Genomic DNA, 14,479 nt, shown 5'->3' with positions numbered 1-14,479 from the left:
TTTTAAATTAGAAAATCGAACAAGCATGTTAATCTAACTCTCATGTTGGTCAAAATTGTTTTAGCAGAACGTCAAAAACAAAAAAATAGTCACAATAATGAACTAGGGGCACAGTTAAGTCAGGTGTTCTGTCTTTTCCCCACTGTCAACATACTTTCCAGAAAGGGCACCGTATCTGCCAGAAAAGGGCACAACAGAAGCTAACAGCAAAATGCCGAAAGTTCTCTCATCCTCTAAGCAGCGAAGTATCAAGCTAAGTGCGAAGCACGAACTGGAATGGAGCAGGATATTCCATTCCCTCATCTGGACAGATCTAATCACGTCCAAACTCCCCAGTAGAGCATCGTCAACCAATGTCAATTTCAGGTCTGCTGCACATCCAGCCGCATCACAACCCCTCTATGGGGGGAAGTTCACTGTTGAGAGCAGAAGAAAGAGAATCTAGCAGAATGCTAGGGGCAAGAGCCCGCAACTTCTTGTTTATCCATCAACCACCTAGGGGAGGGATAAAAAAAAAAAAAGAGATTAAAGAATAAAGAGATGTGCCCTGAGAGAAAAAGTGAGGAAAAGGGCTTTTCCAAAAAAAAAAAAAAAAAAACAGAGCCTAAGGGCCGAGTGATGTGAGAATCACAAATGAGAAAGGGTGCGAAACAATACCCAGAAAGCAGGCTCCCTGTGCACGTCTGAGTGTCGTGTCTTTTTGTTTTATTTCGATTCTTGTTTTGAGCCATTTCGAGTGTTACTCGATGTGTTTAGGTTGTATACCTTTTGTTTTTCATTGTTGAGTTGTAGCACGCTGTGTTCAGTCGTAGGCTCAATACCCCAGTCAAAAACTCATCTCTCAATTTCAAAAATAAAATCATCTTGCGCTCCAAGTGCCATTCCGTTCTCCACATCTGTGCAAAACAAGATTCGTTCTTTCGTAAAACCACAGTGTTCAACCCAGGTCATGCGGGAATAGTAAAACCAGGACCTATCTGAAGCTATATAGGTTCCAGACTGCAAAGCAAAAGAAAAGAGGGAAAATGTCGGGTATCTGAGTTTGTTTCAACTTCAGTCAGTTCCGAGATTGCATTCCATGTGTACCTCTTCAGGTCTTGCCAATGCTCCAAAGTATGAGTGTGCCTCTACCTCAAGCTCAAGATCAAGTCTACTTCAAGCCAGAATGGCGATCAAAAGTGCTCTCCCTGAGTACCATTCCCTGCCGGAGGCATCTTGGCTGTGTTCGCAATGAGTTCCTAGGAGACCAACTGCGACGGTGGAAACTAGAGTTCGAATGGTTGTTGCCTAGAACGCAAAGGTTCGGGATTTCCAAGACTAAAGTCTGGTTTAAATACCCAGGGGCGTGTGCTCGACTTGAAATCTGTATGGAAGCCCCATAGGTTGAGATAGCGTGTATGCACCTCAATTCTGGATACTAAACCAACCTAGTCTGTCACCTCGTTGGAGAATAGGGAAAGTTGTGAATATGATCAGGAAGAAAGGCAGCATCCAAAGTGTTCTATGTCAAGAACCCTTGTTAGTATTTCAGAGCCTTGGTACTGTAAGTTGAAGGTAAGTGTTTAAAGAGCACGAGGGGAGATCCCCGTCAGAGTAGAGCGGTTCATCGCCACTCACCCCATGAGGTGCTTTCTAAAGTGCCGCTAGGTTTGTTTATTGCATTCCTTAAACATCATGCATTGTATTGCATTGTACCTATCAAGTTTCTTTCTCATTCATGCACGATATTGTATGTACGGTTCATTTGAAACTGGCGGAACCAGGCGATATTGTATGTACAGTTCATTCAATGAAGTTCCGTTTAAGGTCATTCACCTTAGTGTATCCATCACACTTCATTTACTTTGTGTATCCATCACACTTGTTCACTTAGTGCATCTATCACACTTTGTGTTCACCTTTAGTGTATCTATCATACTTTGTTCACTTAGTGCATCTATCACACTTTGTGTTCCCCTTTTGTGTATCCATCACACTTGTTCACTTAGTGCATCTATCACACTTTGTGTTCACCTTTAGTGTATCTATCATACTTTGTTCACTTAGTGCATCTATCACACTTTGTGTTCACCTTTTGTGTATCCATCACACTTGTTCACTTAGTGCATCTATCACACTTTGTGTTCACCTTTAGTGTATCTATCATACTTTGCTCACTTAGTGCATCTATCACACTTTGTGTTCACCTTTTGTGTATCCATCACACTTGCTCACTTAGTGCATCTATCACACTTTGTGTTCACCTTTAGTGTATCTATCATACTTTGTTCACTTAGTGCATCTATCACACTTTGTGTTCACCTTTTGTGTATCCATCACACTTGTTCACTTAGTGCATCTATCACACTTTGTGTTCACCTTTAGTGTATCTATCATACTTTGTTCACTTAGTGCATCTATCACACTTTGTGTTCACCTTTGGTGTATCCATCACACATGTTCACTTAGTGTATCTATCACACTTTGTGTTCACCTTTAGTGTATCTATCATACTTTGTTCACTTAGTGCATCTATCACACTTTGTGTTCACCTTTTGTGTATCCATCACACATGTTCACTTAGTGCATCTATCACACTTTGTGTTTACCTTTAGTGTATCTATCATACTTTGTTCACTTAGTGCATCTCTTACACTTTGTGTTCACCTTTTGTTTATCCATCACACTTGTTCACTTAGTGCATCTATCACACTTCGTGTTTACCTTTAGTGCATCTATCACACTTCGTTCACTAAGTGCATCTATCACACTTCGTGTTCACCTTTAGTGTATCTATCATACTTTGTTCACTAAGTGCATCTATTACACTTCGTGTTCACCTATTGTGTATCCATCACACTTGTTCACTTAGTGCATCTATCACACTTTGTGTTCACCTTTAGTGTATCTATCATACTTTGTTCACTTTGTGCATCTATCACACTTTATGTTCACCTTTTGTGTATCCATCACACTTGTTCACTTAGTGCATCTATCACACTTTGTGTTCACCTTTAGTGTATCTATCATACTTTGTTCACTTAGTGCATCTATCACACTTTGTATTCACCTTTTGTGTATCCATCACACATGTTCACTTAGTGCATCTATCACACTTTGCATTCACCTTTAGTGTATCTATCATACTTTGTTCACTTAGTACATCTATCACACTTTGTGTTCACCTTTTGTGTATCCATCACACACGTTCACTTAGTGCATCTATCACACTTTTTGTTCACCTTTAGTGTATCTATCATACTTTGCTCACTTAGTGCATCTATCACACTTTGTGTTCACCTTTTGTGTATCCATCACACTTGTTCACTTAGTGCATCTATCACACTTCGTATTTACCTTTAGTGTATCTATCATACTTTGTTCACTAAGTGCATCTATCACACTTCGTGTTTGCCTATTGTGTATCCATCACACTTGTTCACTTAGTGCATCTATCATACTTCGTGTTCACTTTTAGTGTATCTATCATACTTTGTTCACTAAGTGCATCTGTCACACTTTGTGTTCACCTTTTGTGTATCCATCACACTTGTTCACGTAGTGCATCTATCACACTTCGTGTTCACCTTTACTTTATCTATCATACTTTGTTCATTTAGTGCATCTATCACACTTTATGCACACCTTTTGTGTATCTATCACACTATGCTCCACTATATGTATCCATCACATGCTCACTTTGTGTATCTATCACTACACTCGCTTTGTGTATCTATCGCACATGCTTACTCACTCTGTGTATCTATCACACTTCGTTCACTTTTGTGTATCTATCGCACATGCTCGCTAAGATTGCATAATCTTCTTACATCTTTTCTGCATGTAGTGTAGTTTGGTTTTTATTCACTTGCTTAAAACTGTTGCATTTATTGCATATAATTGCTTCATTACAGCTTTTCTTTGCATGATCATGAGTTATGTTTGGCTTTGTGCATGTCATTTGCATTTTTGTCTAAGTCTTCGGCCTTGTCAAAAATGGGTCGTCTCTAGGCTTTGACATTCACTCCCGTCACTTATGACTTTCGAGTTTTGTCAAAGAGGGGCAACTGTAGACACCCCATTTTTGACCGACCTTAAGACTCGGACGTCATCGATTGAGCGCTTGGTGATGGTGCATGTTGTGCTCGTTTAGAGATTTCGGAGTTTTGGCTTAGAGCCTTGCCTCCGGGCCTCTGAACTCTTTTGTGCTTCGGCTCGATCTGAGGACCGAACTCTATTTCTCTTCCCGGAGGGAGAGAGAGGTCCTCTAGACCATCTCTTAATAGTCGTAGGCTATTTTTCCGTGGTCGTAGGCCACCGTTCCTATTTCGAGACTAGTTTCCAGTTTTCAGAGCCGTCGGTCGTGCGCCTCGTTTCGGGACCGCTTAACATTCTCCGTTTGGCACGTTTTTTGGAACACACCTTGTTTCCTCTGTCTAGAGGGACACTGTGGTCTGGGAGACCACTTTTGTGGTCATATACCACTTTTTGTGCTCAACAGCCAATTTTCGATGCCCCCGGCCGCGCGTCTTGCCTCCCGGACTCTCGTTTTGCATCCGTGTTGGTTCGTTCTTGGCATGAACCTTGTTTTCCTTGTTTGGAAGTGGTACAAGGGTGGAAAACCAGCTTTTTTCCTTGGAGACCACTTTCTCCTCGCCAGGCGATTTTCTGGTCGGGAAACTGGTTTTCTTGGTCTTTGGGCCGCATTTTCTGGTTTCCGACCCCACCATTGGCTTGCTTTCAGTGTGGAGACCATCATTTCCCCTGGCCGACCACTTTTTTCCTGGGAATCAACTTTGGGTGGTCAGCCGACCACTTAAAGTAGCAGGCCGACCACTTTTTCTGGTCGGCCCCTTTCTCTCTATTTTGTCAGGCTGTGTGGATGCCAGCTGTGCCAGCTGAAGGGCACAGACTGTATCCTCCATACACGTGTATGGAGGGATTGCATCCATGTTTAGCTTCTCCAAGAAGCTTGAACCCTTTGTTTCTTCTATAAGAGAGAGCCTCCCTCTCCATTGGAGAGGTTTAGAAAATTTCCTAAGGCAAGCATATATCTCCTTCTATATTTCCATATTTGGTGCCTTAAAGAGTGTTGTTCCTTCACTTTTTGCACTACAACTCCTAGCCACACACCACCATATTTGAGCTGAGATCCTTGGAGGTGGTTTTTGGGTCATAAGAGTTGGTTTTGGGCTGGAGCAAGTGTTATTGTTGCAGTGCTTCAAGGAAAACCAGAAACTGGTCGGCCGACCAGATAAAGTGGCAGGCCGACCACTTTTTCTAGTTTTCACCACAAAAGGTGGTCGGCCGGTGGTCTCTAAGGCCAATATCTGGTCGGCAGCCTTCCCACAAGTTCCTTTGGTGGAGTTTCAGCCTTTTGGAGCTTTGTGCAGTGTTCTGAAATCAATTGCAAATAGAGGCAAGTCGGGACGTCGTGAGGGATTTCCGAACAAAGCAATTCAAGTATGCACGCATCCTTTGTCATTCAAAGCAGAGCTGGGGCAGTCCATATTCATTTAGTGTGCATGCTCATTTAGATTGCTTACTTAGTTAATGTTGTGTAATAAGTAGTTGTAACTTGTTATTCCTTTCGTCGTGTAATAACTAGTTTAATTAGATTAGCTTAGACTAGCTAGCTGGTTCTGTATTATTTATTCGGACCTCCGTCGAGAGGGCAAATTTTGTAAGAAGTGTGCGTGTGTGTGATGCATGCCTTCCTATCTCCATTTCTTTCTCCCTTTTATTTACCAGCTTACGATGGTTAGTTTTAGGGAATGTTTCAATTAGCATCCTTATGCTCGCATGTTTGCATCCATTCATCTGTCTTGCATGCACTGGGCTCGGCGCATCATACTAACTGCATTGTATTTCAATTCCTATTTGAATACATGTATCAAATTGCATTTCACATGACATTTTAGAATAGCCGAGCCTATCGTAGTTGCATTTTGCATGTGTTGCATTAGGCATTCTTGACATAGCTAGGATCATGCAAGATTACTAACTAACTTCTGTTTTGGCTTGGAGTACTCGGTGAGTGTTTATACTTTAGCATCCTTGCATGTGTGTGAGTGACTGCTATGATAGCACGCTGACCGTGAGGCTATTTGCTTATGTGATATAATTGCCTGAATGCCTGTGGCTGAAGGTTGGATTACTTGAACTGGAACAATTCATTGATTGCGAGTTTTGTAAGCCCACTCGAGAGTGGCAAATCATCATGTTTTCTAAGCCCACTTGAGGGTGGCAAAATCCGCATTTTAGCCTACTTGCGAGTAGCAAACCACTTTCAAAAACAAACATGAGATGTTTTGTTCCAACTTAGGTGATCCAGTCTATACTTGTATGTTGTGCGTCTCACATAGTAATTCTAGGTTAATAACCGAAATAAGAGCACATGTGTTTTCAAAAACAAGATATCATGTTAGTAAAGGCCGATCTTTGATTGAGTGAGCGGGGGTTCTCATTGCTTGACTTATCCCTCTCGTACCCAAGTTTCCGAGCCGAGGCAACTTTGGTGATGACAGACACGTGGCCTTAGGCATGAGTCAGGGTTTCCTAAATTTCTCGAAAATAAAATATTTAGGTGGCGACTCTGTATCTGGCAAAGCAGTTCATGTTTGGCACTTCTTTCTAAAAACCAGTTTTTCAAAATGATTTGCTGAATTTGGACTCTTTGGTGATTTATCAATGTCGCATTGCACTTTGTAAGATCAGATTAAGAACCGTGACATTGAGTCCGAACTGTAGTGAGCCCAATGCACAAAATGGGATTTTCCCGGGACGTTCGGGCGCGTCTATAATAGGACCTAGGACATATTATTGTTTTTCGCTGTGGCGAGGAATAAAGAGGTGTCCGTCTATGGCACTCGGTCCACCAGCTTTAAATTTAGCAATTTCTTCCTCAATACATCTTTTCAAAGCCATTGTTGGGCTTATACATTCGCCGATTGGTACTTTCAAGAAAGAAGACTCCATTGGTAAGAAACAGTAAGAAAGAGAGGGTCAATAGAGATGAAGGGTTTGTGTGTTAGGCAAACGAGTGCATTGAAAGCACAAAACGAAAGGGTTTTAAACCTTTCTGTCTGAAAAAAATATACCTAATCATTTTAAGTGGGTTGAATTCATAAAGAAGTGCTAAAGGTACGGACACGAAAGGCTTCCCTCAATGTTGGTAATATGGGAGGGAAATGTATCTCAAATACTAATGTTGGCTTCAAAATAAAATGGTTGGCTTCGAAGCCAAGTTTTGACGCCAAAATCAAGTGACAAACAGCTTTGAAAGCAGGAAGTTGACTTCGAAGCACATTCCACACCTAAGGGTGCAGGAATGCCCAGGTATTTTTTTACTTCAAAAGGATTAAATACCTGTTTTTAGGTTTCTTGATGAGAATAAAATTTTTCGAAGCAAAATTTGAAATACCTTACGGTTAGAATTTGTTTGTTCTAGGTTTCAAACCAATAGTTGGTTTAATAGTATACAGAAGAAATCACTTTTTGAGAATAAAGTGGTGCAATCTTTAAAAGAGGTTTTCCATATTTTGGAAAATATAGACTGTTTGTTCAAAGCAAAATTAATTGATTTGAAACTGCTTGAGTGTATTAACCACATGTTGGGGAATTGGATATGATCAAATCAAGTTTCGAAAGACAAAATTGTTGAATTCGAAGCTTTGATTCTGAAAGGAGACCTAAGGTTAAAGTTGTCGATTACACTCCATATGTTGGGAAAATTCAAATTGGGTTTCCAGTATTTCATTGGGTATGATCGAATTAAGTTTCAAAGGACAAAATTGGTGAATCCGAAGCCCTAATTTTGTTTGTTTTTAACAAATTGAGTAAAATCAAACCATGCCAAATAAAGAGAAAACATCTTAGTTTTATTAAAACAAAAGCAATTACATCAGAAGCCTTTTTTTGCTACATATTCAAGTTCATAAAAATAAGGAATAGAGTAAAGGAATGGAGTAAATGACAAGGTCATGGAATTTGTTCCAAATATGGTCAATGAACTTCTGTTCCTTTTTTATTCTATCTTCTATCTTCTCTAGGCTGGGCTACTGAAGTTGATATGCTCTTACTTGATAAAAAAAGTTTTTCGGCCTTTATTTCAAACTCTGTTTCTTTCAACCCTTGTTCTATCTCATCCATGTCCAAGTCATCCCAGTATGCAGAGTCTTTATTCTTGAAATCATCATATTCATCGATGAGGTTTTCTGCCTCATACTGGGTATGAACTCGACGGGCTGAAATTTGGTCCAAAGATCAAGTAGTGGCCACAAAAATTTGATGCTAATGAAGAAGCAGTGAGAGTTGGTCTAAAAGCATCTGGAGTTCTGCTTGGGCGATGGGGTTGAGGACATGACCCCGGGTCATAACATCATAAGCCCATCGAAAGTTCTTAAGAGGAACATCATCCTTGAGAACATTGAAGGGCAAGTGAGAAAAGGCCGCAAGCAGAATTTGGGCTTGATATCGCTGAAATTTAGAAGGGGGAGATAGAGGGCTATAGGAGGGGAGAAACTGGTCCTCAAAGAGAGTAAGGCTCAGTTCCTCCATCCAGTAAGGGTTTTGCATAAGAGAAGGTGCAGGAGTTTCCATCTCGAAAGAATGAGGGAATTGGGGGTTGCTGACAATATCAAGCTAGTCAGAAGAGCAAAGTTTTGCCTTTTGGGCTAAGAATGATGGGCTATACCCTTGAGCCTCTTCTGGATGAAGAGTGGCTTGTACTATCTTCGTAGGCATGGAAGATGTGTACCATGCTTCTAGCAAGTTGTCTTCCAAACAGCGTCGACGGTCGATGGGTACATATGGGTAAACCACCAAACTCCGAGCAAAATGAGGGAAAGTTAAAGGATCAACAAATTCGACAAAATGATGATTGATTCACTCTCTTAACTCAGACTCCTCAGGTTCTGGCTAGCTTCTCCAACCAGAAGCCCCAGAAGAAGAAGAAGCTGCAGCCTCATCCCACGCAGAAGGTTTTGGGTCAGAAGAAGAGCTTCCAATAGCCATGTTTGCAAAATTTTGGGTTAAAGAATTGTGGACAATAGGTTCGTAATCCAATGGTTGATAGTTTGCAAAAGCTTCCATGACTTGAATATAGAAAAGTGGGTAAAGGTGGCTAATCAATTAATGAAGGTTCTTTCGAGGACGAATAGCATTATCAAACAACTCTTCATATGCTTGATCGAGGTAAGAAAAGGTTTGCTTAGCCATGAAAGTTGTACCAGTCTTTTCGAATACTGAGATAGTGGAAATGTTCAAAGGATAGAAGAGAATTTAATGCGAATGTTTCATTGATGAATGACGGTTGCATTTCTGAAAAATGCAAAGCCCATGCACATTCTAAGATGTGGATAAAATACCTTAATCCATTAATATCACCAACTATTGGATATATTAGTGCGGTGGGTAATGTTGGCTACTTATTTTGTATAGGCCAATCACAGTTCAACACGTGACAGGATGAGGGTAATACGAGAAGACAATTTAAATCTTCAATCGTAATCACACACATGGCAGTTAGTATTGGTTATTGCGGATCTGCATAGCACTGGATCAGCAAAGAGATGCAAGATGACGTGGCTTTAACAGTTACTCGTATATTTAAATTCAAAATCAAGAGGAAAGCCTAACTGTAGACATGGTGTAGTGGAGCTAACTGTTAGGAAACATGATCAGCGATCATGGAGGAATGGTTTGACGGTTATCATTGAGAACTATAAATAGCAGAGAAGGCCCCAGAAAGAAGCCCAGACTCAAATTCAGAAATCAGTTTTTATCTACTTTATTTTCCTTCCAGTTTTTACATTTCTTGTTCTTTACATTTCTGTACTTCAAATTGCTGCACTGCACTTCGTTCATAGGAGTAATTTTAAGTAGCTTGTTGTTGTAAACCTCTACGAGGCTGAATTGGATTATTGTAAGTCTTTCATTTTTACTGAATGAAATGCTACAATTGTTCTTCATTTAAATCGTTGTTTGCTTAATTCTCCTAAACAAAGCCACCAGTAAAAGTCATCTTCGTTGAGGTAGATAGAACTGAAACACAATCATCTTATATTTGATTGGCAATTAATCTTTTGTAAGGACTGATTGATCCTTGCTGGCACGCTTAAAATTACAATAATAACCTTCGAAAGCCAAAAAAGCCAACATATATTTTTGGCGCTTTTTCTCATCAAGCCTTTGACTCAACCTTGCCAAGTCTGCCATGGAAACTTCTGGCTCCGTTTGGAAGAATTAGGCATGAAATGCCTCCTCCATTTGTTGCCAAGTTTGGATAGAGCCAGGTGTAAGGTTAATATACCATACAAAAGCTGCCCCAATTAGAGAATTTGGGAACAGTCTTAACTTCATGTAATCATTGTTGGTAAATTCACCACATTGGGCAGCAAACCTAACAATATGTTCTACTGTTGACTGGTTTCCATTCCCATAAAAAATAGCAAAGTCTGGTATTCTAAACTCTCTTGGGTGTTCATGTACTCTATCTACCCATTCTGGATATTGTTTCCTATATACAGGAGTTTGAACCCCCCGAGCCATAGGTCCACACATTTCTCTCACAATATCGGCAATTTGGTCCCTATGGACCATATTTTGTGCTTGTTAAACCACCACTGGAGGAACAAACACAGGATTTTGTGGAAAACCTTGTGTCTGAGATCCTCTTGGTTCATAGGGAGGTATATTTGGGACTGGTTGTCCATGCAGTGCTGGCTGCTGTTGAGGGAATGGGTGACCCCTCTGAGCCTGTCTTGCGAAAGGTGCTGGAACAGGTGTTGTCTCTCTTCCAGTCGCAGGAAACCCTTCCAACCCCCCGGGTACAAATTCGAACAAAGGATTAGTGAACCTCCTCGTGCCAGGTATGGCTTCGAATATGGGATTTGGAAACATCCTTATGCCATTGTCTTGTGTTGGCCCATATCCACCAATTTGCACGGCTTTACTGTTAAGTAATGAGGCATTTTGATTTGTTACAGGCCTCGAAAAAGGAGATACCAAGACTGAGGTGATGGTCTTTCATAGTTTTGATTACTAGTATGTCCATTATTTTGCATAGGTTGTTTATCTCTAGTCAATCTTTGCTAAGGGACATTTGAAATTTCCTCCATATGCCTTGTGTTAGTTGGTTGATGGGTATTCATTCGATCCATAAAGGATATTGCCCATCTTTCCATTGTGTTCATTAACTGCTGTCCCATAGCATCTACTAAGCCTCCCCATGGATTTATTGGCTGAGTAGATAGAACAGTTGATGGTCCAACTCCATGGCCTCGTCCAATATTTTGAACATGTGGTACTTGCTTCAAAGTGCTGGTTTGTTCAACCATGGGTTCTGATAAGACAGGTACTTCCACAGGATGTATTACCACATTATCCTCTAAATTAGGTATTTCTACCTCTCCTTCCACACCTTCTTCCAAGCGTTCATTTTCTCCTTATCTTCTACGTCTAGCCATTTCAATTAGTCCCACCGGGCGTACCAAAAATACATGTTGACTTTTTTGGCTTTCGATGGTTATTATTGTAATTTTAAGCGTGCCAGCAAAGATCAAGTAGTCCTTATAGAAGATTAATTGCCAATCAAATATAGACGATTGTGTTTCAGTTTTTTCAGCCTCAATGAAGAGGAATTTTACTGGTGGCGTTGTTTCAGAGAATTAAGCAAATAACGATTTAAATAAAGAACAATTGTAGCATTTCATTAAGTAAAAATGAAAGACTTACAATAATCCAATTTAGCCTCGTAAAGGTTTACAGCAACAAGCTACTTGAAATTACTCCTATGAACGAAGTGCAATGCAGGAATTTGAAGTGCAGAAATGTAAAGAACAAGAAATGTAAAAACTTGAAGGAAAATAAAGTAGATAAAAACTGATTTCTGAATCTGAGTCTGGGCTTCTTTCTGGGGCCTTCTCTACTATTTATACTTCTCAATGATAATCGTCGAAATGAGTTTCTAACCGTCGAATCATCCCTCCATGATCGCTGATCATGTTATCATGTTTCCTCACAATTAGCTCCACTACACCATGTCTGTAGTTAGGCTTCTGTCCTGATTTTGAATTTAAATATACGAGTAACCGTTAAAGCCACGTCATCTTGCATCTCTTTGCTGATCCAGTGCTATGCAGATCCACAATAACCAATACTAACTGCCACGTGTGTGATTACGATTGAATATTTAAATTGTCTTCCCGTATTGCCTTCATCCTGCCATGTGTTGAACTGTGATTGGCCTCTACAAAATATGTAGCCAACAGTTACATAATATTGTGTCAAATTAAATGCCATATCTGTTAATATTTATTTAATGGTGCAAATATCCTTATATGAAAGAAATAAAAATGTTATTTGTGAACCCCATCATGAGAGATACAAGAGAGGAGTAATTTGTCAAACTTTGGAATTTTGTCAAATTTTGTGTGAAATTTGGCACAAAGTTTAGCATTGTTACAATTTGCCATGAAAATTAGTAGCCAATCGGAGATAAATTCGAAAGAATTGTTTCTAGATTTTAAGTTTGTCGTGAATAATAGCATGCTAGTGGAGAGCTCTTACAAAATCTAATATTTAGTTTGGCAATATTTATCGAGAGACTTTGGGTATTCTATTTATATTTAAGGATAGTTTTTTTATTATTTAAAAAATAGGGTAAATTACAAATACACCTCTTGAGGTTTGCTTAAAATACGAATTACCCCCTGTGGTTTGGAAAATTACAAATACCTCCCTATCAAAAATTTTTATTTAACAGAATTAATTGAAAAAGTGAAATTTTCAACTGTTCACCTATACAATAATAAAATTATATAAAATATTAATTGAAATAAAATTTTAACATTATTAAAAACTGTTAATTAACTTGATGATTTATTAATAAAATGATTTATTTGTTATGAAATTAGAAACCTTAAGGGGCATAATGTAATTTCTAAAACTACAGAGGTAATTTGTAATTTAAGTAAATCTCAAAGGATGTGTTTGTAATTTATCCTAAAAAGTAAAGTGTATGAATTGTATGCATTTTGAGTATGAGTACACTACATCAAGTTTAAAAATATATCATATACATTATTTATGATTTTTTTTTTTTTTTTTTTTTCCTTGAGTGCGTAGCGTTTTAGGGTATTACATTTAGAATTAAAGATATTGTGTGGGGCTTTGTGAGATGAGTATTCAAAATTTGTGAATTTGAGTATTCCACGCATAAGGAGTCTATAAAGGATTTCCCCTTCTCAGTTGATGATTTTGTGTTCAAGTGGAGTTAAATCAGAGGTTCTTAACTCTGCTGCAAGGCTACTATTTTCTTTCTTTCCTTCCTTCTCCTCTTCTCTCTGTTTTCTTTTCTTCTTTTTTTGGTCGGTTCCTTACCTACTTGGGGATATGCTTGAGCCTCTCTCTCTGGAGCCAATTGTATTGGATTTAGATTGAGAGCTTTGTTGCACTCTGCTCCCCTCTTTATTGATTGTTTCTTTGTCTACATTGTTATAATCAATAAAGTTTTCTTTCCGATAAAAAAAAAAAAAGAAAAAAAAAAAGTGGAGTCTAGTCTAAAAAACTGATGCATGTACGGCTTTGATGTTGGCTTTGATGTTGTGCTTGTAAGGTGATAAGCTTCCCCTTGGTGTGCCCGCACTGATGATGTCTCCGCAAGATGTGAACACGGGGATTGTGAAGCCTGAGCTGGTGAAGAAGAGCGATGAAAAGTACAAAATATCATCTGACAATATGAAGAATTCGAGGGCGAATATTGAAACGCCAAAGGAAATGAATCCATATGCAGACTACTGGATAAAAACAGGGAGGGGTTTTGCTGTAGACATTGAGAAAACACCAATGGAATTGAGGGCACCTTTTCCATGAATATAACCTCCTCTTATCATGCAATAAAATCCAGCCAGGGCATGTAAGACTCAAAACAATATCGACAATGCTAGGTAGCTCAAATTTTTGTGGCTCAAATGGCTCAAATCTGTCAAAACGACGTCGTTTTGACAGATTTTGAGTGTAAAATGACGTCGTTTTGACAGATTTGAGCCATTTGAGCCACAAAAATTTGAGCTACCAAACATTTTCCTTACATTAATAAGTGGCCATGCTAGATTTGTCTGCTTGCGTCTAGTAAGTAAAAAAGTATTAATTATATTTTTGATACGGAAAATATTCATTTTATGTTACTTTTGAATGGTTTCAACCTCCGTTTGGAAAGTGAGTTGGCTTTTTAATTTTTTGGCTATTTTAGCCTGGGCTAAAAAGCTTGGTTTTGGAAGGACTTTGTGGCTTTTTGGCTTTTTGGCTTTTTTGACTTTTTTTGTGAGAGAAGAGTATAATGATTATGGGTTGGATGTAATGTTTTGTTTGTTGTGACTAAAATAGCCCCAAACCTCCTTGCCAAACGGAGCCTATTTATAATTTTTCTTTCCTTCTTTTTCTTTTAGTTTTTTTTTTTTTTTTTTGGTTGTATAATTTTTTGTTTTTAAATAATTTT

At 39.0% G+C, this 14,479-nt stretch overlaps 1 pseudogene; it reads left to right on the top strand.

Moving 5' to 3' along the window:
• Positions 1–13,854, top strand: part of LOC145799713 (oil body-associated protein 2A-like) — a 74,164-nt pseudogene extending 60,310 nt beyond the window's left edge.
• Positions 13,855–14,479: the final 625 nt, after the last annotated feature.

Source organism: Camellia sinensis, chromosome 9 (assembly GCF_055761805.1).
Source record: "Camellia sinensis isolate YWXY chromosome 9, ASM5576180v1, whole genome shotgun sequence".
NCBI lineage: Eukaryota > Viridiplantae > Streptophyta > Magnoliopsida > Ericales > Theaceae > Camellia > Camellia sinensis.
Note: the sequence above shows the minus strand (reverse complement) of the source record. Positions and strands in the feature narration are given on the sequence as shown.